The following is a 23,582-nucleotide window of genomic DNA, read 5'->3' as shown; positions in this document are numbered from 1 at the left end:
AAAGACCAAGCCATGCACCAATTTTAAATTTCATGTTTTCCCTCCAAAAATCCAATGAATTAGCAAATGATCATGTGAATATAATTCATGTAATGTGATGCATGATTTGGAATTTAGAAGTCAAAAGAAGAACAATGCAAAAAGAGCCATCCAATTTGGAGCTTTGGTTGAGAAGTTATGGCCATTTGAATCTTCATACACACTTTGCCATGTTTTGATCACATCTCCTTAACCACACATCATATGCTCATGATCTTGGACATTTTGGAAATGGGAGAGAAAGATCTACAACTTTCATGTTCAACAAAAGTTCATTTGAAGCTTTCTTGATGATGTAATTTGAAGTTGAAGCCAGGCTAAAACCTTTCCATTTTTGGCAAATTCAAATTATAGGTCACTTTCTATTTTTGGAAAGTTTTGACCTGACTTTAAATTCTTCAATGTTGATGTTTGAAATGTCAAATGAGACTTGTTTGAACATGAATGAAATATTTCTAGCCACTTCCCACCTCCAAATCCACAGTTGACTTTGCAGTTGACTTTTATGGTTGACAGATGACTTGAACATACATTGATGATTCTGAGCCTCAACCACTTGATGAAATGGCACCAAAATGAAACTCTAGCTTACACAAGCTCCACATAATAACCATATGATTATCTCCTTCTCAAGAAAAACCTCATCTCCTTGAGAAACCATGCCTATTAGAATGCAACTGATTAGGGTTGACCAGAGGTCAAAACCCTAATCCTAAGGAACATGATCAGGCACAATGAACCTCTTGGTGATGATAAAACCATGATGATGGTGATATACTCTGGCAAATAAGATAACACTCATCCTCCTTGAGGAATCAATAAACCCTAATTGAAGCACAAACCTCAGATGATTAGTGATCAATTTATGAGACCCTTAGGCTTGAATCTTTTAACCCCTCTATCTTCTGAGAAAGACCTAGGAATATGACTTGCTTATTTCACATGATATGCAAAGATGTAATGCCTAATGCCCTAAAAATGAGATGCAATATGCTAAGCTAGTCCCAATAGAGGAGGGCAAATTTTGAGGTGTTACAAGGGGTACTAGGCTAAATTCAAAGGGTCAAAAGAAAATTTAAAGAAACTACAAGAGTTGAACGATCGAAAACTTCATTCATTTTCACACAACAACCTTGCATTTTTTCTCTTTTTTTCCCAGAAGGAATATGTATTGTCATCCTTCTTTTCTTTTTCCATTTTTTCTCTTTTTCTTTTTCTATTTTTCTCTTCTACCAACCTTTGAAGTATAACAACTATAATAATTCAACCCCACACAACTCTAAACAAGAATCCTTTAACCCTTTGAATAGGGTGATATTATTGTGTAGCACCGCGAAAAAAACCTGAGTTATTATTTACACTCAAAGCACATCATGAAAATTAGTACTACCATAAGCTTGAAAAGACTATAACATTCACAATTGAAATGCATGTACACAAAGATCAAAAGAACTTTTATTCGGGTTGTAACTTGGTCAAGGTAAGGGTGAGATAAATCTTAAGGGGTACTAGGCTAAATTCAAAGGGTCAAAAGAAAATTTAAAGAAACTGCAAGAGTTGAACGATCGAAAACTTCATTCATTTTCACACAACAACCTTGCATTTATTTCTCTTTTTTTCCCAGAAGGAATATGTATTGTCATCCTTCTTTTCTTTTTCTATTTTTTTTCTTTTTCTTTTTCTATTTTTTCTCTTCTACCAACCTTTGAAATATAACAACTATAATAATTCAACCCCACACAACTCTAAACAAGACTCATTTAACCCTTTGAATAGGGTGATATTATTGTGTAGCACCGCGAAAAAAACCTGAGTGCATCGCACGCTCAATGATACAACAGAGTCACCATCGAACTTTATTTATTTCTGAAGAAAATGGAAAGCATCGATACAACCCAGTGGGAAGAGAAATTGGTAACGAATCCGGTTATGCAAGAGGAAGATATTAGGACCCCTCGCATCCTTTGTATTCAACGAGGATCATTTTGATTGTTCTTTGCTCGAATGGGTGTTATTATCTAAAGATTACTTGTGAATGGGAAAAAAGGTTAATAATTAGAGTGGTCACCAAGGATTTGAACCCCCGTGTGTAGCACCTCAAATTTGCACCCCCCATTTGTACATTCATTTCATTTTTTAGGTCATTAGCATTGCATAGCATGATACATTGCATCAGTCAAGCCTGGTCAGGAGATTCAACTGTGCAAGGCAACAAGAGCATTTTCCATGAGATCAAAGCCCTAGGGTGGTTCCAATGAGCTTACATGACTCAAGGATCATTTTGAAGCAACTTGGCCAAGTGTTGAAGGCTCAGAATTCATCAGTGCATGTGCAAGTCATCTGAGGCCCATAAAAGTCAATAAAAGTCAACTGCCAAGTCAACTGTGGATTTGGAGGTGGGAAGTGATTAGAGATGCTTCATTCATGTTCAAACAAGTCTCATTTGGCATTTCAAACATCAACATTGAAGAATTTGAAGTCAGGTCAAGACTTTCCCAAAATAGCAAGTGACCTATAATTTGAACTTTCCAAAAATGGCAAGGTTTTGGACCAACTTCAACTCAACTTTACATCATCAAGAAAGCTTCAAATGAAATTTTGTCCAACATGAAAGTTAAATATCTTTCTCTCCAATTTCCAAAAAGTCCAAGATCATGAATTTCTAATGTGTAGTTGAGGAGATATGATCCAATCATGGCAAAGTGTGTTCAAAGATTCAAAGGGGCATAACTTTTGAACCGAAGCTCCAAAATGAGTGGTTCTTTTTGCATTTTGTTCATCATGAATTGTAGTTTCCAAACATCTCATTACATGGCATGAAATTCCATTGCATGATCATGTGCTCACTCATGAAATTTTTTGAAGGAAATTTCATAAAATCATTTTGGTTGATCATGTGCATAAAATATCACTTCCAAAGGGTGCATGGACTTATTTTAAGTGATTTTGGGCCTTATGTTGGTACTGTTCACGCATGCATGAAGTGCATGAGGTGAAAATCTAATTTTGTACATACACCTCATAAGTTGCTAATCTCAATGGCATTTGGCTTAAACATGATTTCAGTATCATTAGCATGGCATATATATTGTTAATCCTAACTGCATTCATCATTAACATCCATTTTCAGATCTAGATTCAAACGCAACCAAATTTCTCTCTCAAAAATATTTTTCAAATTCTTCACACAAGAGCCATTTCTTTTGATAGATTCAAGATTAGGAAGCATTTCTGAGCTAGTTTGAACGTGGATTTAAGAGAAATCGTGCCATATTTGAACATACTCGAAGCTTGAAGGTTCAATGGTGATTTCAAAATCTACTGGATTCAAGTGTGTTTGAGCTTCAATTTTTCCATCAATCAACTCCATAAGCATTGTAGAAGAGATTTGAGGCATTGCTGAGCTTGTAGCGCACGATTCCAGGTGCTGCTCTTCAAAGATGTCAGGATTCGACCTCTCTAATTCTCAAATTCTTTGTTATATTTGTATAGATCTTTAATTGGTGATCATGCTGGTATAAAATTTGAGTGAAATAGTGCATTATTGAGCTAGTTATGGTTGATGCAAGTTTTGATGTCATTTCTTATTTGCTTCGATTTGATCTTGTTGTGATGAATTATGTGTAAATGCTTGTTGATCTTGGATGTACGTTAAAAATACTGCATGATGATGTAATTGATTTTGATTTCTGGAGAAATTTTCTGGAACTCGCATGAACACGTACACTGTTCATCTGCTGCGTGAGGAAGAAGATGAAGATCTGGAGATTTCCAGGTTTAGCTACGAAATATGCATGCCTTGCTGCGGATTAGCTACGAAATTCATCATTAGCTACGAAAATTCTGGGCGCCTTAGGGTTTCAGTGAAACGATGCCGTTTCACTTAAGCGCCAAATTCAAATGTGTGTCGGGTTCGATACTGAGCGAGCGAGATTTTTCAAATTGCCTTGCTATTTCCATGTTTCCCTCCATATTTGGCCATGCATGTTTCATTTGACTTCAAATTTTTTCCTCAACTTAGAAAAATCATATCAAATAGAAAATTGCACCAATTTGATCCCAATTTTTTGCTATATGCTCCTCATGCTGTCTAGTTTTTTATGAGTATAAATTTGCAAGTTGTGCCTGGCTGAAAAATTGATTTGCTCTAGGATGTTTGAATACATATGGATGTGTGACCTTGCCTTGCTTATCTTATCATAAAATGCTTGTTTCTTATCCAATGAATGTGAAATTTTGCATGCTATTTCTAGACACATTGCTGGACATGCTGGCTTTAGTTTGATATTTTTCCCATGATCCATTTCTGTTTTATGCTTGAGTTAACTTGGTGTGACAATTTGTGTCACACCTTTGATTGTCTGATTTGTACAAAGTGATTGTCATGCCAAATGATGTCCAATGCTTCTGATTTTTTGTATGTTTATCATGTTAGATGTCTTGATTGTGCATGAATTTTTCCAGATTTTTTTTGAATCATTTCTGTTTTGATTGAGATTTTTCATTCATGTTGATTACACATGAACTTTGAAATTGCCTTTGACTTCACTTGATCACGAAATGCATTTGGTTAATAATTTTGATGTGAGCCTTTTTAGGATATGTCAATATGTGTTTGAACTTGCTTCATGTCAAGTTTGAGCTTCTGTTTTGGATTTTTGACCCTCTTTTGACCCTAGGCTTTGACCTAGTGGTTTGGACTTACCATTTGGATTGTGATTTCAGGTTCAAGTGTGCATCTCCATGAGTGATGATGATCCTTCATTTGAGTTTGATTATTGGTTGATGTTGGCTAACATTTGCTGGTTTTGTAGGCTTTGAGGATAATTCATTTGTGTTTGCCTAATGCCTTGCACCATTGTTGCCTGATGCTTTGTCTGTCTGTGTGATATTAGCTGTTGATTGTTTGTCTGTACAGTTGAACTGATTGGTTTAGTGTTTTCACAGGTACCTAAGTTGCTTTAAGTTCATTTGAAATTTGCTTTGCTAGCTTGTGGTTTGCTTACCACTAAGGTATAATTCCTTTGACTTCATGTAGTCTGGAATACCTGTCCTGTTATGTGGGCAGGCACCTGTCTGAAGCCCTCCTTAAGAGGCAATGCTTGTGTTTGTTTAATGTTGTGCCTTGTACATTCAAAGACCTCCTAAGTGAAGAGGCATTGGCAGATACAAGGGATGTGCAATCCATCCCCTGCTATTCAGTTGAGTCATTCATCCTGCTCACACCATTGTGTTGATGCACTTTGAATACAAACCCAAGATCTTGTTGTGTCAGTCATCTGTGGAGAAGAGTTCCCACATTCTGAACTCCCACACTTTCTATTTTTGAGTCAAGCTCTCCCAGGCCAGGGATAAGAGCTATGAGGTCTTATCCTCATTTCCCATTTCATCTGCTTCACCCTAACTCTCAATGTTAGGGTTAAGAGCTAACAACACCCTTTTCCAGTTGGTTTGTTTGTCGAGGTTGACATGACCCCTTGACTAAAAGCTAACCTTGATTGAGCCAATTGATTGCATATAGTGTGTTCTACTTGTGCTTGTGTTTACTCAGTTGCTGTTTAGGCTAGCTTGCTTCCTGTGCAAGTTAGGATAGAAACCTCAACCTAGGACCATTGCGGATTACATGATAACTTCTAGGCTCGAGTCGTAGTCTCCCTAGTAGCTTGTTATCTCCCTTTGTCTCTGGTTAGGTTAGAAGTTCTTTCCCTATTAAGGGGAACTACATCGCTCTGATCCTCATACCAGATGAGGTACGTAGGAAGGAGATGAGCTGATCTCTCTGGGCGCCCTTTTTCTTTTGCACCCCCTTTGTGTGTGTTTGGAGTCTGACGTAAGTCCAGCGATTGGCAGTTGGTTTCCTGTGTCTTGTTTGCTTGTTGGAGTCTGACGTAAGTCCAGCGATTGGCAGTTGGTTTCCTGTGTGTGTTTGTTGGTTCGGAGTCTGATGTAAGTCCAGCGATTGGCATTCGGTTTCCATGTTTGCCTGCTTGTGTGGAGTCTGACATAAGTCCAGCGATTGGCAGTCGGTTTCCTGTTTGTGTTTTGTTTGGCGTGCGTTAGCCGAGCTACGAGTGCTCTGATTCTTCTCCGGTCAGAGAAGATACGTATGCATAGGATGCGACATCCTAGCGAGCACGTTTCCCCTGTCCCGAACTACGTCGACTCTGATGTGTGTGTATGACAGGCTACGTAGGCCCAGGATGCGATATCCTGCCGAGTCTCGTTTCTTCCGTTTCTTTTGTCTTCCTGTGTTTCCTTCCGGCCTTGTGCAGTGTTTGAGCAGTCTTTAGCAACCTTTCTTCTATTCTTTCCGAGCGTGGATCCCGTCGAGTATGACGGATGCGTAGGGTGTTAATACCTTCCCTTCGCATAACCGACTTCCGATCCCATCTTTCTCTGGTCGCGAGACCATTCCTTTCCAGGTTTACTTCGAGCGTTTCCTTTCCCTCCTTTGGGATAAATAACGCATGGTGGCGGCTCTATTGTTTCGTTTTCCCGCCGGTTTTTCGCGTAATGCGACACCGTGCCTACATATTCTCATATTGCAATGAGAAAATCAGAGCTCCGTAGTTCATGGTAGAAAATACAAATATGTTGGTTGATTTTAGTGAACAATTATAATCACAACCTAGAAGTATGTAGACATTAGCCGAATTGGTCCTAGTTAGGATACACCAAACTTTTAGTCTGACTGCTAAGGAATGGATTATAAAATTTCTTTTACGAAAGGAGAAGAAAAGTTTTGAAAAAGGTTTAAGTGATAAAAGAAAAAGAAAGAGTTGATTGATTTGGGAAAGATATTGTATTGCAAAGAGTTGTGAAGTGAAAATGTATTATTTTGGACCAATGATTATGTTGTTGGATCCATAGGATAAGCATCTATGAATCAAAAGAGTATGGTATTAGCTAATAGATAGTATAGCCAAAGAGGAAAAAAATGTTTTCCTAAGAACTAGGTATGACAAGGAAAACAATGCATGAGAAAGGGATTTTCCTAAGCACGAGGTCTGACAAGGAAACCAAGAAAGAAAAAGGTTTGTCTAAGCATAAGTTCTAACAAGACAAACATGCATGAAGAGAGCGTTTACCTAAGCACTAGGTCTAACAAGGTAAATAATGCATGATAAATGAATTTGCCTAAGCACGAGGTCTGACAAGGAAAACAAGAAAGAGAATGGGTTGTCTAAGCTCTAGGTCTGAAAAGATAAACACGCATGAAGAGAGCGTTTACCAAAGCACTAGGTCTGACAAGGTAAACAATGCATGAGAAAAGAGTTTGCCTAAGCACGAGGTCTGACAAGGCAAACAAGAAAGAAAGTTTCTTAATTCAGAAATGGGTATTTTAACCATGAGGTGCTTAAACCAAGGAAGATATGAAAGTTCAAAGAGTATTGTATTTGGTCCATAGAGAAAGTATATTTGATGAGGCAATTATGCAATGTTGAAGTGTAATATTGATATGCTACCTGTGGGGAAGTAGACTTGTCAATCATTTAGCTTGAATTGCATTATAGTATATGAACAGAGGCGAATACTCAGAATAACTAGGACCTACACCCCATACGCAGAGGTACTCTAGACAAGGATAGGAAAAATTCTCTCTCATTCTTCTTTGTTGCTTAAGGCTTGTGGCGTGAAACTCTCATCATGATTGATAAGCGTTGGAGAAGATTATTTTTGTTGTACTTTGAACAATGCTCTAATCCTAGTGCCCAGTGTCTTCAAAACCTTGCATAAGAAGCTTGACTTGATTGAAGGGTGAAGTCCTGAACTTGAGTTTGTCTTGAATTGTCCGATGCATTTCCAGTACAAAGGATTAGTCCTATCAAGTGATCAAGAGACTTTTGATCACTTGACTGGATAGGGACTCAGATAAGTGAATGGACTATTTGATCAAAGACAACTTTGATCAATCAGTCAAACAAGAGAAGTATCAGAGTATGGATCAAACACTTAGTTTTTTAGCCTAAAATCTAAGAAATTAAAGTATTATCATGCAAATTAAACTCTAATATTAACTAATTAAGAACTATGAACAATGGCATATTGTTTTCTAAAGTTTTTAATTGAAATTTATCCTAAAAAACTAAAGATTATCATTTTTATCATTTATTAAGATGTATATTAAAATGGAAATCAAAGCAAAAATCTAAAATCTAAATATTAATATTAATATGGTCAAAGTATTTTTCCATTGAAGAAAGTAAAATGCATTAAAAACTAATAAGAATCAACATATATCAAAAGAAATAATAAAAAAGAAAATAAAATAGGCAGGGGTGCGGGGCCAGCAAGGGAGTGTAGAGTATCAATTCTGGCTAGGCTTAGGATTAAGCTCAATACAAGTCCATGCACTCATAGAGGGGTGTGAGATGGAATTAGGGTGTAAGCCAGCAATTTGCTTGGGCTGGAGGGATCCAGGCCCATCACACAACTGGTAAATGAGAATAGCATCAAGAAGAAACATTATTCAAGCCTCTCTCTCATTCTGAAGAATCAATTCACTATGATGCTCACTGGAATTTACTATGATGCTCACCAGAATTCACTATGATGCTTATCGATCCACGCGAAACCTCACAAATCCCTTCCCCTAAATTTGAGTTCATCAATTATTTTTATAAACCTTAAACTATGGATCCACATCGTAGCTTTGAAGGTCGTAATCATTCGTTCTAAATCGCTCTTGAAATTGGGATAGGAACATAGTGAAGCACATGTTCAGAAGCATAAATAATTAAGCAAGAATCTGTAACACGCGTACCAGTGAGGATCCGACGACGAATTCATAAGTAATACTTCTTCCCTATTCTTCTTTGTTTCACTTCTTCTCGAAAATCTAGTATGTAGGATACTTCTTGTTGCTCTATATAGACTATTTTGTGTTGTTATTGATGCTTGAGTGTATGGGGGTTGAGGGAGTAGATAAGAGGCTTAGCTCGAATGTTAAAGCTTCCAATGTCGAAGCTCTACAGTTATGGCAATGAGCGTTTGGTGAAGGTGAAGTGAAAGGAATCTGCAGAGAGAAAGAGGATTGATGAAGAGTGATGTGAGGTTAAAGACGAGTTCAGATGGGGGGAGAGAGAGAGAGAGAGAGAGAGAGAGAGAGAGAGAGAGAGAGAGAGAGAGAGAGAGAGAGAGAGAGAGAGAGAGAGAGAATGGCTTGGTCCTCTAGAATGTTGTAATGGTTGAGTATATATAGAGATCAGAATTGTTAACATAGTTAGGTTCGGTTAATTTCTATAACGGAAGTTAGTTAGGATGTGAAACTCTGTCAGAGTTCTGTTAATGGAGTTAGTTAGATTATTCAGTTGAAGGTGGTTAAGAGTTTACAATTCTGTTTAAGAAATTAGCTAGAAATAGTTAGCAAGTTGTTTAGTTCAATTAGGTTGTAAATTTGTTGACTTAGTTATGGAATTGGTATGTTAGTTAATGTTAGTTGGATTCAGATGTTAGTGAGCTATGTATCATGTGAGTGCAGTTAGATGAGTAAAATTGGTTTAGCAAGTTATGCTTTGAATGTTGTATGGGTTGAGGTTAGGTTAATCTGCTAGTTGCAAACAAAATGTTAATGAATGTTAACTGGACTTGGCTAAAGCTTGCTAAGAATTGTTGCATGTTAACTGTTAATTGGTTGGAATTCTATTAATGTCAGTTGTTTTTTAGTACAACAGTGTGGTTATAGTTTGTGAATTAGTTAGCTACGATGGAAACAAATGGTTGTGGTTAGTGTTGAATGGAAGTTTGGAGAGAATTTAGCCAAACTGTTTGAATGTTAGATAATCAGTCATTTTTATGAAATTGAACTGTCATGTAGGGTTGCATTTCCATGAAACTAGGATTGTTATAAGATTGGTAGCTTGAATGAACAAAAGGTTATATCCATTAGCATGTAATGTTAGTAAGTTGACATTAATTCAAATTTTGTCATGGATGTGTTATTGATTGAATTTGTTAGTGTAAATGGTAGACATGTTAGTCATTAGATGTAAGTGAATCCGATTGGTTTAAACTAGTGTAATTGAAAGTGTTAGAAATTTTAGAAAGAGTGTTGACTGTGGTTACCTTGCTAAAAGATGCAGTTTGAATATGGTAAAAATGAATGTTATGATACATGTTAGGCTTGAAGTTGAATCTAAAATATGCATTGCTAGTTGGAAATGACTTCTATTTGAATGGTTTGGAATTGAATTTTGACTTGGTATGCTAATTATGGATTGTTTGTCCTTGTAGGGTGGAAGCATGCTTGGCTTAGGCAAGGTTGGATTGAAGTTTGACATGGTCAAGGCATGACATTTGAAAGTAATATGGAGTATGGAAGGATGAACATGACTTTGAATATGAAGAAGGCTTGAAGATTAGCGGGAACTAGGTCTAGGGTTAGAGAGTTGACTTGGGTCAACCGGTTGACCAAAAAGTCGAAAGTTGACCAAAATTAATTGTAGGTAAATTGTATTTTTGTAGGCTTTGGATTTTTGTAGTGATTTGTATATAGATGTTTGGAAATGAATCTTGGATTACTTTTGTAATGAAAAATGAATTTGAATGTCATGATCCTAAGTGAGTTCTCTTCACACAATTGATTTTGATCTTTGGAACAAATAATCAATCAAACAAATAACCATGCAAGATTTTATGGTCAATAGATTGTGAGAGAATTCTTTACCTTGAATTAATTTTTAATGATAGCAAATTGTGTGATCATCATCCAAATGTTGGTTGTGCATTGCATTACATGATACATGTGTGTTTTATTATGTTTTTCATCCCACTCTATTGTTGCATAACTGTACATATAAAACTACATTGATACTTACCTTTAAATAACAATTAAAATGCATCTTATGTCAGTAAGCATCGATACATAAGGTCTCTGCATCGATACATACAGCATGTGATAAATCACAAAACCTTTCTGTTCAGTATGCATCGATGCATACGAGTCATGCATCAATACATGGAAGACAAAATACTCTATGCATCGATACACACAATCCCTGCATCGATACATGACCAATTGAAACAGCCTGTGTATCAATACATGCGCATTAGGCATCGATACATACTAGTGTAATAATCACATGCATCGATACACACGACTTTTGCATCGATACATGAATAATCAATTTCACCAAAAATACACATATCCTACAGTATGCATCGATGCACACTATTATGTATCAATACATAAAGTTGTTTTGTGGCATAACAGCAACTGTTTTGCAGCATAACAGCAACTGTTTTGCAGCATATAAAAGACAGGTTACAACAACAGTGCAAAAACACGAATTCATTGAGGGAAAACAATTGAACACAAGATCAAAAGCAGTGTTGGAGCAATTGTTAGAGAGCATTTAGAAACCTGAAAGAGACTTCATCTTCTTCATCTTCTCAATCACTTTTCTTCAAGAACATTTATACATAACCATTCTTGTTCTTTGGATTAAAGAAGCATCGAGATAACGTTCAGTGGTACGATCAAGGATCTAGCTGTGGTTTGCAGTGGAACGATCGAGGATCTAGCTGAGTCGAAGATTGAAGGGGGTTTCTAGGAAAAACCTACTAGTTTGCCCTTCAAGAACTGGAGTGTTCTTGAGGGTTTGGGAGTCACATTTGCAGAACATATTCAGCCGCAGCGTTGCGTTTGGAGATCGGGGGATTTCGCAAGCAGGTCGTGGAACCGGTGAATTGTTTGCAACTTTGTGCAGGAAAATCTTGATCGTGCTCAGATCAAGTGAAGGTTTATACAAGAAGAGGTTCTTAGAGTTTAGAATTCTGTCTTTGTATCATAACCTTGTATCAACGGATTCGGCAATAATTAATAATCAAAGTTCTCAATTTCATTTGAAATTGAGAGGGAGACGTACCCACACGCGAGGACGACGTGGGGAACTTCCTTACCAAATCTCTGCGTATCGCACTCTTACCTTACTCCTCTTTACGTTTTTCAAACTGTTTTCGCAATTTCAGTTAGTGTGTGGTGATTGTTTCTTTTTCAAGACAGTAGTGGCAAGAAAACTTTAATCAAACTCCATTGCTGTTTATCATCGATCACATACACACCAACTGTTTGATAAAACGGTTAGCTAGATTTTATTCATTGGAAATAGACTTTAATGATAAGTGCATTCAATTAGTTAAAATTCTGGTGTGAATTGTTTCTGTCATTCTCATTAAAATCCAGCAATTAAACTTGTGTGTCCGGCTTTCTAGTAGCGGTTCAGAATAGACGGAAGTCGATTCGGGACTGATTTTTCCGCCAACTTTGAAAACTCTGATAAAACTTTAAATCCGTTAAATTTGAAAGAGGTGATCTATTCACCCCCCCTCTCGATCACTAGCCACACCGTCTAACAAGTGGTATCAGAGCGCCGGTTCGCTGGTGCTCTGTGGCTGCCTGTAACAGTATGGATTCTGAACCAAAGGGGGCGTATAATAGAGCGCCTATTTTCAACGGTGAAAATTATGGCTACTGGAAAGACTGCATGCGAGTTCATATAAATTCTGTGGATAGGTTGGTATGGGCTGCCATTGAAAACGGTCCGTTTCAAATCACTATGACAAATGCGGCTGGCGCCATAGTACCTAAACCAGAAGATGATTGGAATGAGAAAGATGAGAAAAAGTGGTCGTGTGATTGGAGAGCTCGAAACATGTTAATTTCAGCACTTGGTGTTGATGAGTATTATCGAGTATCCCATTGCACGACAGCTAAAGAAATGTGGGACGCTTTAGAAGTTGCCCATGAGGGTACTACTGAAGTAAAACAGTCCCGCATTAACACACTCAATCAAGAGTTTGAGCTCTTTCACATGAAACAAGGAGAATCCATCTCCGACATGCAAAAGAGATTCACTCATCTAACTAACCGATTGAATGCTCTTGGAAAACCTATTTCCAATGAAATTGCTACTAATAAAATTCTCAGGTGTCTTAGCAGGGAGTGGCAACCTAAAGTTACAGCAATCAAGGAAGCCAACGATCTTACAAGACTTACGATTACAACTCTATTTGGAAAGCTGGAAGAACATCAGCAAGCTTTGGAAAGTCTTGAAAAATATGAGAATAAAAGTAAGAAGGAAAAGGAGAAGAAAAGAGACAAAGAGGGAGAGAAGAAGCCAATAGCTCTTGTGGCTTCTAGCTCTAAGTCCTCACGAAAAGAGCAAAGCGAGAATGATTCAAGTAGTGACAAAGACTCGGATGATGAGGAAATGGGACTGTTTGTAAGGAGATACAATAGATTCATTCGAAAGAATGGAGTCAAGCATTCTGACAAAAATCTCATGAAGTTTCGAAAACAATCTACAAATTCGAAACAAGAAGAGAACAAGAAGAGTAGAGGAAGAGGATCCTGTTTTAATTGTGGTAAATCCGGACACTATAAAACGGACTGCCCTATGAAATATAAGGACCAAAGAAAAGATTCGCCAAAAGGGTACAGCAAACAAAGAAGAGCGTATATTGCATGGGAAAGTGATAGTGATTCATCAAGCACACAAAACTCAAGTGATGATGATGAAGCTGCAAATCTGTGCCTTATGGCTCACACAAAAAATCTGTCCTACCACAAGAAGAAAAACAATGACAAAAAGGTAAAACAAGCCTATTACAATAATTTCTCCTCTATGTCTTTTTCGGAACTAAAAATAGCTTTTGAAAAACTGCATAACGAAGCTGTAGATGCTTTTAAAAGACTATCTTCCGACAAACATATCTTCTCATTTTTGGAAGGTAAAGTAAACAAAGCTGAAATTGATTTAGAAGCATTGAAAACTAGTATTGCAGAAAATTCAAAAACTATTGACATTGACGGATGTAGTAGAGTTAGGTATTGTGACGCTTGTTATATTTGGCAAAAAGAGGTAAACACTCTTAAGGTCAAATTAGAGAAAGCGCTACAACCTAAAGTTACTTATGCCGTTGACCCCAAGTTGTTTAAGAAGTCATTGAATCCTCCATATGCAAAATACTCTTTTATTCTAAAGGATTCAATGAACAAGAAACAACAAACACATCATCATGGTTTATGTCATTATTGTTGCCATGCTGGCCATACCATTGAGAAATGTAAATTTAGGAGATTTCTTGTCCCTAAAGGTATTTATCAATGGAAGCCAAAAGGCAACCATGTTAGCACTTACCCACTTGGACCCAATGAAAATTGGGTACCAACTTCTCTCTTTTGATGTTGTAGGATGAGTGTCTTGCCTCCGCAGATAGAAGGTGGTTTCTTGACAGCGGCTGCTCGAGGCACATGACCGGTGACATATCGCTCTTTATAGACTTCAAGGCAAAGAAGAAGGGATATGTCACTTATGGAGACAACAACAAAGGAGCTATACTCGGCAAAGGTAGTGTAGGTAATCCCTCCACCACTACTATTTCAAATGTCCATTTAGTTGAGGGACTTAAACACAATTTGTTAAGCATAAGTCAACTATGCGACATGGGCTATAAAGTGTCGTTTACAAAAACTTGCTGCATAATTGAACATGTTGAACAAAACATTGTGTTTAAGGGTGTAAGAGTAAACAACATCTATATGCTTGACTTGTTTGATGTACCTTTAACAAATACTAAATGTCTAGTCACCTTGAATGATGATTCTTCGCTTTGGCATAGACGTTTAGCGCATGTTAACTTCGATTTGCTAAATAAGATTGTATCTAAGGATCTAGTAGTCGGTCTACCAAAAATAAAATTTTCAAAAGACCACCTATGCGACGCGTGCCAAATGGGAAAGCAAACAAGGGTGTCCTTTAAATCTAAAAATGTAATTTCAACTTCACGACCCCTTGAGCTTCTCCATATGGACCTCTTTGGACCTTCTAGGACAAAGAGCCTAGGTGGAAATTACTATGGCTTTGTAATAGTTGATGACTACTCTAGATTCACTTGGATTATATTCCTTCATAGCAAAGATGAAACTTTTTCTGCTTTTAAGAATTTTGCAAATCTGTCCCAAAACAAAATGAATTCCAAAATAGTTACAATTCGTAGCGATCATGGTGGTGAGTTTCAAAATTACCACTTTGAGAAGTTTTGTGACAAGTATGGTATTGAGCATAACTTTTCAGCCCCTCGCACTCCACAACAAAATGGCGTTGTGGAGCGTAAAAATCGTGTTTTAGAGGAGTTGGCAAGAACAATGCTTAATGAGGGTGGACTACCAAAATACTTTTGGGCTGATGCTGTCAGCACAGCCTGTTATGTTCTAAATAGAATCTCAATTCGCCCTATTTTAAACAAAACTCCTTATGAACTTTTGAAAGGAAGAAAACCAAACTTGTCACATCTTCACGTATTCGGTTGTAAATGTTTTGTTTTGAATAACGGTAAGGAAAACATTGGGAAGTTTGATGCAAAAGCGGATGAAGGTATTTTTCTTGGTTACTCACTGTCAAGTAAAGCATATAGAGTGTATAATAAGCGTTTACTTACTGTTGAAGAATCTGTTCATGTTTCTTTTGATGAGTCTTATCCGAAAAATGTCGGAAAAGGTATTTCTTTTGATGACGCAGGTGTATCTACAGAAGACATACTCAAGGAAGCTGTTGAGGAAACTGATCAAGCCAAAACAGCTGCCCATGAGAAGGAGGAAGATACTAGTCATGAAGAAATTGAGGAAGAAAAGACAGCTGAAGTGAATGATCTTCCAACAGCTTGGAGATCCTCAAAAGACCATCCCATTGACAACATCTTGGGAGACATTTCAAAGGGAGTATTGACTCGTTCTAAGATAAGTAATTTTTGTTCTCACTTCGCGTTTGTTTCACAAGTAGAACCTAAGAATGCCAAAGAGGCCTTGATTGATGAATTTTGGCTAATGGCCATGCAAGAAGAGCTTAATCAATTTAAAAGAAATGACGTTTGGGAACTTGTCCCTCGTCCGCGAGATCATCATATCATAGGCACTAAGTGGGTTTTTAGGAACAAGCTTGATGAAAACGGAGTGATTACTAGGAACAAGGCACGTTTAGTAGCACAAGGGTATAACCAAGAGGAGGGCATAGACTATGAGGAAACTTATGCTCCAGTTGCTCGCCTTGAAGCTATACGTCTTTTGCTTGCCTATGCGTGTTCTAAGGATTTTAAGCTTTACCAAATGGACGTAAAGAGTGCCTTTCTTAATGGTGTTATAAATGAAGAAGTATATGTTTCACAACCTCCCGGTTTTGAAAATGCTGAAAATCCAGATCATGTTTACAAATTAAAACGAGCTTTGTATGGTCTTAAACAAGCCCCTCGAGTTTGGTATGAAAGGCTTAGCAAATTCCTAATTGATCATGGATATTCAAGAGGTAAAGTGGACAATACTCTCTTTATTAAACACAAAGGGAAGCACATTCTTTTAGTTCAAGTTTATGTCGACGATATCATATTTGGTTCAACTAACATTCACTTGGTCGAAGAATTTTCTAAGGTTATGCAGGGTGAATTTGAGATGAGTCTAATGGGGGAGCTGAACTACTTCCTAGGACTGCAAATAAAGCAACTTGATGAGGGTACAACAGTATGTCAAACAAAATACTGCAGAGAACTACTCAAGCGCTTTGGAATGAATGATTCAAAATCAATCGACACCCCAATGCCTACCAACGGAAATCTAGATAAGGATGAGCACGGTAAGTGTGTAGATGTCAAAAGGTTCAGAGGTATGATTGGATCTCTCTTATATCTTTCTGCTTCTAGACCAGACATCATGTTTAGTGTTTGTATGTGTGCACGCTATCAATCAAATCCTAAGGAATCGCACCTAAAAGCGGTGAAGCGCATATTTAGATATCTTCACGGAACACCTAAATATGGGCTTTGGTACTCCAAAGGAAGTGATTGTAGCTTAGTAGGGTACTCCGATTCTGATTTTGCTGGCTGCAAATCAGATAGGAAAAGCACAAGTGGCACATGACACCTGTTTTCAAACTCCTTGGTCAGTTGGCATAGCAAAAAGCAAGTTTCTGTGGCTTTGTCAACTGCAGAGGCAGAATACGTTGCAGCCGGTAGTTGTTGCGCTCAGATTTTATGGCTGAAGCAGCAACTACAAGACTTCAACATTCAACTCAAACGTATTCCTATCAAATGTGACAACACTAGTGCCATAAACCTTACTAAAAACCCTGTTTTACACTCACGCACTAAACACATAGAGATAAGACATCATTTCCTTCGTGATCATGTTGAAAAAGAAGACGTTGTCTTTGAGCACGTTGATTCCAAAAATCAGCTTGCTGATATTTTCACTAAACCATTGGCAACGGAGCCTTTCTTCAACATTCGTCGCGAATTGGGAATCCTAGATCTTTCTCAATTGATGTCATAAGCATGTTACCTCTTAATTATATTATGCCTCACCATGGTTGATAAGAGTTGTTTTAGATGTCAATTATCCATCACAAGAGTTCTCCAACAGAGGTAATATCAATCCTTTCTACAATTTTCTTATTGCTAAGTGATTATGTATGTTAGAACAAATGTTCTTATTCTAGTTGATCTAAATTTTTTTTGCATATACTCCTTGTCCATATTGTGTGCACACCAACAATTTAACTTCTGAATCTCTGTTGAGCATAATCATCATGACAGTGCATAATGCATATTCATACTGCATTAAAATTCATTAAAAACTGGTTCAGCATCAGTATGCATCGACACAAACGAAGCATGCATCGACCCATACATTCTGAAATTCAAATTTTTTAAAAACTGCTTCAGGATGCATCGATGCATCCATCGCATGTATCGATACACATGCCAATTCTGAATATCTGGCATCGACGCATGACCCTCTGCATCGATACATACTGATGCTATCTGAATTAAATGCAATTTCTTTCTCTCTCATGCATCGACACATCAGCCAATCATATCACTTCCTATCTCATTACTTCATCTCATCTGCCCTCAAAAACCCCAAAACCAGTGGCTAACCCTAATCCTCCTCATCTTCACTCTCTCTCTAAAACCCTAAATCTCACATCACCATGCCTCCACGCACTATTCCAGCCAGAGCCAAAGGAAAAGGAAACAGCCGGTACATCTCACCAACCACCTGAAGTTCCTTCAAATGCCTTAGAGCTACTTCATCCTGCTGTTGCTGCTGAATTTGAAGAGTCCTTCAAGACAAGGTTAGTCATGAAACCTCACGTCTTTGATAAAACAGATGCTATTCACCTACACCTAAATGAAGTGGTTGAACTCTTACAAGCACAAAGACTTGGGTCGTTTCTGTCCACAAAGGATGATTATCATGAGGATTTCATTCGGATCTTTTATGCTGGGTTACAAACTGGTAGAGGCTATATGTTCCGGTGTTCAATCGGAGTCAGAACATATACCTTTGAAGCCTCTGATTGGGAAACGGTATTTCAAATGCCGTCTCCGTCGATGGTTTTCAAGTGCTGGCATGACCTGCATTTTGATCCTGAATTTGACATACAGGACTTTACAACTTCCATCCTAAAGATTGATAGACCGTTGAGTGAGGATGAACACGTCACGTCAGGTATGATCAAGCAAACTCCGCGTATTCTTCACTGGATTATCACACATATTCTGCGTCCAACAAACAGCGGACACTCTCGGTTGGATAGGCCTAGCATACATCTTCTCTACATCCTGCAAAATAAGGTTCTCCTAAATTGGGCAAACTACTTTGTAAAACGTCTATTCTTTGTGCGAGACAGCTCCAAGAATGTGGCTCTAGGTTATGCCTCTCAGATAATGAAAATTCTTAAGTTTTGGAAAGTTGCAATACCTATTGTGCCTCTCCTATCTCCATCTGCAGCTCAAGAGTTTGACTCTGCCACTCTATCGCATATGGGATATCGGTGGGACAAGGACCGCAAATGCTTCTATTTCTTCGAAAGAAAATCCAAAACCAGAATTTACAATTTTGACGTGCCTTCGGAACGCATCCATCTTGCTGAAGATCAGCCTGATGAAAAGATGCAGGATGCGGCTGAAACAGATGCACCACAAGCTGAAGCCAATACTGGTTGGGGTGATTGGGTGCCACGAAGGTGGTCTCCTACCAACTACGTACCTGAACCTACAGCCCCTCCATCCTCCGGTGGTACTTCAGCCCCAACACCAAATGCGGACATCACTCATATGCTTCAACAGATGGAAATTGTCAACAAAGAACGCCATGAAGAAGCACGGTACTGGCATGTTCAACAATCTGAATGGCACAACGAGCATCGGGACTGGCATGATGAGCATACACGGATGTATCACAATCAACACGCTTGGCACCAAGACTTAGTTAAATGGCATCAAGTTTTCTACAACGAAATGTCCGGCTTTATGGATGACTGCCGTGAAAATCCTGGGATTATGGACAGTTTTAGAAGCATTGAAGTTCAGAACCGATTTAGGCAATACTCCTTCATGGGCCAAAATCCGGACACAATGCCTCCTCCTCCGCCTCCGCCAAGCTACCGAGATCCTGACAGACAAGATGAGGAGTCCTGTGGTGGCAACAATCCAAATTAACCCACATGCATTTCATCTCATTTCATCTCATATTGCTCCAGTTTTTCTTTTGTTGAACACTATGGTTTAGCTTATGTAACTCTTAAACTCGTTCGTATCTTTAAAACGCTTTTCCAATTCTGTTTATCTCTATTGTTATTGCCCTTATTCTTCATTCTTTGTGAATGATTCTTTACTTTGATGCTTCATTCTTTGTGATTGATAGCCTGTTATCCATTGTTTGCCATGTCCTGCTACACTATGCTACCTTGATAAATTTGTCTCTTCCTCTTTTTGATGTTGACAAAGGGGGAGAAAATGCAGATATGCACAAACTCAGGGGGAGTATCACACATCTTGCCAAGAATTTGCCATCATCAAAAAGGGGGAGTTTGTGAGAGAATTCTTTACCTTGAATTAATTTTTAATGATAGCAAATTGTGTGATCATCATCCAAATGTTGGTTGTGCATTGCATTACATGATACATGTGTGTTTTATTATGTTTTTCATCCCACTCTATTGTTGCATAACTGTACATATAAAACTACATTGATACTTACCTTTAAATAACAATTAAAATGCATCTTATGTCAGTAAGCATCGATACATAAAGCCTCTGCATCGATACATACAGCATGTGATAAATCACAAAACCTTTCTGTTCAGTATGCATCGATGCATACGAGTCATGCATCAATACATGGAAGACAAAATACTCTATGCATCGATACACACGATCCCTGCATCGATACATGACCAATTGAAACAGCCTGTGTATCAATACATGCGCATTAGGCATCGATACATACTAGTGTAATAATCACATGCATCGATACACACGACTTTTGCATCGATACATGAATAATCAATTTCACCAAAAATACACATATCCTACAGTATGCATCGATGCACACTATTATGTATCAATACATAAAGTTGTTTTGTGGCATAACAACAACTGTTTTGCAGCATATAAAAGACAGGTTACAACAGCAGTGCAAAAACACGAATTCATTGAGGGAAAACAATTGAACACAAGATCAAAAGCAGTGTTGGAGCAATTGTTAGAGAGCATTTAGAAACCTGAAAGGGACTTCATCTTCTTCATCTTCTCAATCACTTTTCTTCAAGAACATTTATACATAACCATTCTTGTTCTTTGGATTAAAGAAGCATCGAGATAACATTCAGTGGTACGATCAAGGATCTAGCTGTGGTTTGCAGTGGAACGATCGAGGATCTAGCTGAGTCGAAGATTGAAGGGGGTTTCTAGGAAAAACCTACTGGTTTGTCCTTCAAGAACTGGAGTGTTCTTGAGGGTTTGGGAGTCACATTTGCAGAACATATTCAGCCGCAGCGTTGCGTTTGGAGATCGGGGGATTTCGCAAGCAGGTCGTGGAACCGGTGAATTGTTTGCAACTTTGTGCAGGAAAATCTTGATCGTGCTCAGATCAAGTGAAGGTTTATACAAGAAGAGGTTCTTAGAGTTTAGAATTCTGTCTTTGTATCATAACCTTGTATCAACGGATTCGGCAATAATTGATAATCAAAGTTCTCAATTTCATTTGAAATTGAGAGGGAGACGTACCCACACGCGAGGACGGCGTGGGGAACTTCCTTACCAAATCTCTGCGTATCGTACTCTTACCTTACTCCTCTTTACGTTTTTCAAACTGTTTTCGCAATTTCAGTTAGTGTGTGGTGATTGTTTCTTTTTCAAGACAGCAGTGGCAAGAAAACTTTAATCAAACTCCATTGCTGTTTATCATCGATCACATACACACCAACTGTTTGATAAAACAGTTAGCTAGATTTTATTCATTGGAAATAGACTTTAATGATAAGTGCATTCAATTAGTTAAAATTCTGGTGTGAATTATTTCTGTCATTCTCATTAAAATCCAGCAATTAAACTTGTGTGTCTGGCTTTCTAGTAGCGGTTCAGAATAGACGGAAGTCGATTCGGGACTGATTTTTCCGCCAACTTTGAAAACTCTGATAAAACTTTAAATCCGTTAAATTTGAAAGAGGTGATCTATTCACCCCCCCTCTCGATCACTAGCCACACCGTCTAACATAGATAATCAACCTTAAAGTTGACTCCTGCTTGCTCAAAATCACACTTGATAATTGATTCCAAAGATCAATAGCATGATGCACTCCACAATGATCAAGGACCACCTTTCATGAATTAGGGTTCCATGTGCATTGATCCATAAGGAGTGAACCAAACATCAATGTGCTAAAATAGTCAAGATATAACATAAGCTTGATATACTAGCTTTGTACCATGAATAAGCAAGACCATTTGAACCAATGGTGCTTATTTGAGGATGAAGTGATAAATGAATGTGTTATGATGGATGATTAGGGCATGTGGCTATGCAGATGAAATGAGCAATGAGGCGGACAAAATTGAAAATAAAACGGCAAATTTTGGGGTATGACAGCTGCCCCTATTTAATCTTCTTGAACTTGAAAGCACGAATTGCGACAACCTTTCAAGCATTCAAGGTACAAGAGGATTAAATACAAGAATATCCAAATTTTTGCCTTTTGAGAATTTTGATGTATTGAAAGTAAGGTAAGTGTACTATATGAACTTATTTGTTAGGGATATGGAATGAAAGACAAACTTTTGTAGGTTTATTTGTTAGGGGTTGACTTAAAATGTTCTGTTGAGAAAATAACTCGACACAGACGAGTGTTGGAAAGTGATTAACATAGATAAGTGTCGGAAGTCAGTGTGGGCGAGTATTGAAAAAGAGTGGCAACACGAACGAGTGTTGAGAATTAATACAAACGGGTATTGAAAAAGTTTTTTAGGAAAAATACAGACGAGTGTAAAAAGAAAGTCAACACAAACGAGTATTTGGAAAGCATGTCAGCAAGGACAAATGTTTGGAAGAAAAATAGGATTTGTTGTACAAGGTACCGAGTTTGGCTTATGCTTTGTATGCATGTTTGAATTTGTACGATATAATGCTCCATCTTGATGGATATGCTACGCGTTTTTAAGGATGTAATGATGGTTACTATATGCAATATGCCAGTTATTGGGCTCTGTGGAAGTGCCAAGTAAAATTGGGCTTTCAGGGAGATGTCAAGCAAAAATGGGATTTGTGGAAGTGTCAAGCAAATTGGGTTTTTTTGAGGTATGCCAATAAGGATTAGACTTTAAGAGATTCCAATAAGGATTGAGCTTTGACTTTTCTTGTTTATTTTGCAAGGCTTCATGTTGTGTTAGATGAATCATATGCAAGATTGAAGCGACATGATTAACGCATGGTGATGTTTTGGTTAACCTGATGCTCATGTGGCGGGAGGTGGGAGATTTAAGGCTAGGGTCATGAAGACATGATTCTCCGACACCTACTTCAGGCTCAACAGTTGTTGATACACCTTTGCGCTTGATTTGAAATAGGGAGAGAACTTATACCTTCGTAGCCTATTTCTGCCCCAGTTTGTTGGGAATATGCATGGGAATATCCCTTGGAGTGGTTGACTTCTTGTGCTCTTGAGGTGGTCTGTGTAACACCCTCTAATTTATTATAATATTTTATTAGCATATTATATTACTAAAATGATGCATTGTGTGATTTATTTAGTTATTGTGGTGTTTTTGATGATTTTTGAAGTTGTAAGGTTATTTTAGTAATTTTATAATTAAGAGAATTATATATTTGATTAGTGGAGAAGTGAAATTAGACTTGTATTTAATTTATTAGAACTAATAAAATAATTTAGTATGTTATAATAATAATAGTAGTTAGAATAATTAAAAACAAGTTATTATATTAAAGATTTATTTAAGTGTGACAGGTATAAATATTTAATTGTATTATGTTAAAATAATTATTTAATTGAGATTAAAATAATATTATAGGGTTTCATGTTTATGGGAGAATGTTCAAGTAGGAAGTGAAACGTTCAAAAGTTTAAGTGTTGTTATTGTTAGGGAACACAACAATTATTTGGATTTTTATTATTATGAATAAATAATAATTAACAATTATTAAGAATATAATTCCAATCTTAGAATTCGCACGGAGCGAAATAGGATAGAAT

The 23,582-nt window shown here is 37.6% G+C and overlaps 1 long non-coding RNA gene across 1 annotated transcript; it reads left to right on the top strand.

The window, feature by feature from the left end:
• The first annotated feature begins 8,326 nt into the window (after positions 1–8,326).
• Positions 8,327–10,644, top strand: LOC127121443 (uncharacterized). Its single transcript, XR_007803454.1, has 2 exons — positions 8,327–8,831; positions 10,273–10,644. It is a non-coding gene; the product is annotated as an uncharacterized LOC127121443 (long non-coding RNA).
• Positions 10,645–23,582: the final 12,938 nt, after the last annotated feature.

The sequence above is a fragment of the Lathyrus oleraceus genome, chromosome 2, assembly GCF_024323335.1.
Source record: "Lathyrus oleraceus cultivar Zhongwan6 chromosome 2, CAAS_Psat_ZW6_1.0, whole genome shotgun sequence".
Classification (NCBI taxonomy): Eukaryota; Viridiplantae; Streptophyta; class Magnoliopsida; order Fabales; family Fabaceae; genus Lathyrus; species Lathyrus oleraceus.
Note: the sequence above shows the minus strand (reverse complement) of the source record. Positions and strands in the feature narration are given on the sequence as shown.